Consider the following 5015-nt stretch of genomic DNA (forward strand, 5'->3'; position numbering starts at 1 on the left):
TTCCTTATAACATGGTTATAAGGGAAAATAATAGCATTCTTAATACAGAATGCTAAGTAAATTAGGGATGGAGGGGTTAAAAAAATAAATAAATAAATTAAACTCACCTCATCCACTTGTACGCGCAGCCCAGCTTGTCTTCTTTCTTCTTCTTTGAGGACCTGGGAGGTGACATCACTGTGCTCATCACATGGTCCATCACCGTGGTGATGGACCATGTGATGAGCGCAGTGACGTCACCAAAGGTCCTTTTCCTCACCGGACTGCGTGTACAAGTGGATGAGGTGAGTTTAATTATTATTATTTTTTTTTTTAACCCCTCCATCCCTAATTTACTTAGAATTCTGCATTAAGAATGCTATTATTTTCCCTTATAACCATGTTATAAGGGAAAATAATAAAGATCGGGTCCCCATCCTGATCGTCACCTAGCAACCGTGCGTGAAAATCGCACTGCATCCGCACTTGCTTGCGATTTTCACGCAGCCCCATTTACTTCTATGGGGCCTGCGTTGCATGAAAAACGCACACTATAGAGCATGCTGCGATTTTCACGCAACACACAAGTAATACGTGAAAATCACAGCTCATGTGCACAGCCCCATTCACCAAGTGATTGGGTCCGGATTCAGTGCGGGTGCAATGCGTTCACCTCACGCATTGCATCCGCGTGAAATTCTCGCCCATGTGAAAGGGGCCTAAAGCCCAATATTTTATTCATATACCAGACAGGGTCATCTGATTTTAAATTTATTGTATTCCTAGCTTGTAAAACAGTTGATGCTTTTTTTATCTGCACCTGGGAAAGCTGGGGAAAAACTCGTATTCATTACAGGTGGATTACTGGAATCCAGTACCTCCTAGCTGACTGATGCCATTTGTCTACCATGATGCATAGGCAGTTGCTTTCAGATGCTCCTTCTGCTGTTTTTTTTTTTTTTGCACACCAATTTTAGGTTTTTAAATCTGTGCTGTGTGTATTATGTTAATAGTGTTGAACCTGATGAAGGGGCCCTGCAGTCAATAAATCCTCGTTTCATCTATCCTCAGTGTCGTCAAGCACAGCAACGCTGCTACACACTACACACTTGTCTCTAAAGATCTGGACTTCAGGATTTCTGTAGTTCCTGCTCAATCACCGCAGAGGCACCGCCGATAAACCCGTAAGAAGACGACACCACCGCAATAGATGAGGGAGGCAGGGGACCACTGCAGTGTAGTTAATCAGGACTCAACGTCTGCTGTACCTCTTCGTCTGGAGGAGACGGGGATAGACAATGCCATGATTTATTTGGCAGTCGTTGGCCCCCTAGAGCCTCATGGTGGATGCGGAAAAAAAAAACTTTATTATAATCAACCACTGCCTCCCGTGTGTCTGTCCTTGGCTGGGCTTTCTGTTAGGGTACACCTTGGAAGCGGTGTTCAGACCTCTACAGATCCACTTTGGAATCTGTTTGTCCTGCTTTGTGTTGGTTTGTCTGTCTTTTTGCCACACGGAATAGTGCAGTAGACGATTATACTACACTATTCTGTCCAACCAAATAAAAAGACCAACAGAAAGCCCAGCGGAGGGCAGAAAAGTATCCTGAGATCTAAAATCGGGAGCATACATAATGGTAAATCAACATTAGGCCACCTTCACACAGGCAGGGGGGTCATTTATTAAGGTCATCTGGCGTAAAAATAGTTGCAAAGGGCATTATAACACCTGTGTGACAATATTTTGTCAGGCGCTGGAGTAGTGAACTGCCATATATATGCACCTAACTGACGATGAGGAGCCGTATACTGCGGCAGCGCAGGGAGGACAACTAAGACCGGTGTGAAAAGCTGTCTTAATAAATGTCCCCCAGTGTTTGCTCAGTGATTGTGAGCCTCAACCAAGTGCAGGTCAAAAGCTCAGAACAGAAGCAAATCTTTCCATTACGGCTTATGGGCTCATGCACATGACCGTTGGATGTTTTGCGATCTGCAAATTGCGGATCTGCAAAACACGGATACTGTCTCTGTGCATTTTGCAGAATGGAACGGCCGGCCCCAAATAGAACAGTAATGTGGACAATAATAGGACATGTTATATTTTTTTGCAGAACGGACATACGGACACGTGATGCACACAGAGTCATTTCCGTTTCTTCTGCAGCCCCATTGAAGTGAACGGTTCCGCATATAGGTCACAATAAAAAAAAATATATATATATATACGTTCAGGTGCATGAGCCCTATATCTGTAAAGCCTCCACTCCTGATTTTGGCTACAGTCGTCTTTTTTTTTTTTAAGCAATTGTGTGTTTGTCCCATAGACATCTATTGTGTTTTTGGCCCTGCTTGAAAAAAAGTCTGTGGCATTTTTTTTTTTTTTTGCTGTAAAAAAAAAAAAATAGCTCCAGATGTTAGCTAAAGGCCTATGGGAAATATGAAATACAGGACACACCAGCTTTTTTTTTTTTGTTAATTTGGTGGTGTTTTTTTGTCTTTCTGGCTTCTTTTCTAAATTGCACCATGCTGGAACTTTTGTTTTTTAGTTTTTTCAGGCTTTCTCACATCACTTTCACTATAGGAGTTAAACATTCTTTGCAAAAAAAAAAAAGAATAGAAAGAAATGTAGGTGACAAAAAGAAAACACATGCAGCTGTGTATTTAGCATTTTTTAAAATAGCATTTAGGCCTCATGCACACGACCGTTGTTTGTTTCCGCGTCCGTTCCACCGATTTTAGCGTTTCAGATGCGGACCCATTCATATCTATGGAGCCGTCGAAAATGCGGATAGTCCACCATTTGCCATCCGCGTCCGTGGTTTCAGTCCGTCAAAAAAATATAACCTGTCCTATTCTTGTCTGTGAAAAACGTTTCGCGGACCCATTCAAGTCAATGGGACCGCAAAAAAAAATGCGGAGGCACACCCGAGTGTCATCCGCGTCCGTTTTATTCTTATCATTTGCATGGCAAACCTGTCTTACATTTTTTTTTACCTTCCTTTATTTCTGGTGGTCCTCCTAAAAAAAAAAAAGGAAGACACACGGAAACGGATCACGGAACAACGGAACCCCATTTTGCGGAACGGAACACAACAACGGTCGTGTGCATGAGGTCTTACTCATACTGATTTATAGAGGGCGTACAAAAACTCTACTACAAACTGCAAAAAGAAAGCAGGCTGCTATGGGGCCCGGGCCTCCTCTCCCCTGCATGTAGAGATATATTCTCTGTATAGAGTGCTCTGCTAATGGCTGATAACAGACACAGCATAAGAGCTCCAGACATGACAGCAGTGACTACCGACCAGGACCTGCTCTGTATCAATAGGGTCTAAGCTCCATGCGCAGTAAGGACCTTGTGATCTCACATGACCATTAGAGATGAGCGAATTTCCGCTTATGAAATTTATTAACACTTCGTTTGGTGGTAAAAGGTGAATTGCGTTATGGATTCCGTTACCACGGAGGCATTCCGTTTTTCATTTCGTCACAGTAGAAGTCTATGGGCTGCAAAACGGATCCGTCCCGTTTCCGTTATGCAGGAAAGTACTCCCCTGCACAACAGAAACGGGACGGATCCGTTTTGCAGCCCATAGACTTCTATTATGACGGAATGAATAACGGAATGCCTCTAAAGCCATTCCGTCATAGAAATGCGCTATGGTCCATGGTAACGGAATCCATAACGCAATTCACCTTTCGCCACCAAACAAAGTGTGAACGAATTTCAAAATATGAAATTCGCTCATCTCTAATGACAATCAAAGTGACCAGCTGTATTTTGCAGATCTGCGATTTGCGGTCCGCAAAACGGATACAGTCGTGTGAATGCACCCATAGGGTTAGTACTAATTTCTATATCAATCTTTATTACCACAGCGTATGGGATGTAGATATTATCCTGCTGCTTCAAGCCCATGTGACTTTAACATGTAACGTGACCCTGTGACATGAATCCTTACGGTGTATGGAATTTAGGCACAACGGCTCTGTATCTGCTATACTGCAAGAGCTGAAGGACCTGTGATGACGTCGATCATGTGATCAGTCCAGGGGTGCTGCTCACCAGTGGAGAGAAGTGGTGGGAAAGGATCCATCCTGTCTGCTGGACTGAGTAGAAGAGCGCATGGGCTGAGGATCATCCCTGGCCTGTCCTCATCTACTCATCCCAGCAAGTGAAGTTACATCACTGCATTGCGCCTGCCGGGAGAGTGGGATGTTCTCCATTCATCAGGGAATGGGGCTAGATGAGTATAACTGATTTTTTAATTCTTATTTACAACACACTTTTTAAATGGGTTGTTCGGGTTCATAGCTGAACCCGGACATACCCTTATTTTCACCCAGGCAGCCCCCCCTGAGGCTAGCCTGGGAGCATCTCATGGTCCGATGCGCTCCCTTGCCCTGCGCTAAATCGCGCAGGGCACAGGCTCTTTTGTTTTCAATAACACACTGCCGGGTGGAAACTTCCGCCCAGCAGTGTGTTCGGTGACGTCACCGGCTCTGATGGGCGGGCTTTAGCGCTGCCCTAGCCGTTTTACTGGCTAGGGCAGCTCTAAATCCCCCCTCACCGTGGTTCCTGGCAGCGATTTAGCGCAGGGCAAAGGAGAGCATCGGATGCTCAAGTCAGGGGGGCTGCCTGGGTGAAAATGGAGGTATGTCCGGGTTCTGCTCTGAACCCGGACAACCCTTTTAAGGGGGCATAACTACTGTGAGGGTGGACTAAGGGGGCATAACTACTGGGTGGGGGTACTAAGGAGGCATACCTACTGTGTGAGGGCAGTAAGGAGGCATATGGCAGGCGTATTAATGTATTGTGCCAATCTTTCCTTACAAATACCAAGCTTTTTTCTAACAGAACCCCTGACGCCCTGCTGCGGATGATGAGAGGCCACGACCTCTGCCAGATACAACAGGTACTAGCGGTAACAGTGCTGTTCTTCCAGCTGCTCGCCAGCTCGTCCAATCACAACACGAAACACAATGTGTGGGCGGAGCTAAAAATGACTGCGAGACTTGGAACGCAGGGTGGCGAG

The sequence above is a fragment of the Bufo bufo genome, chromosome 1, assembly GCF_905171765.1.
Source record: "Bufo bufo chromosome 1, aBufBuf1.1, whole genome shotgun sequence".
Taxonomy (NCBI): Eukaryota; Metazoa; Chordata; class Amphibia; order Anura; family Bufonidae; genus Bufo; species Bufo bufo.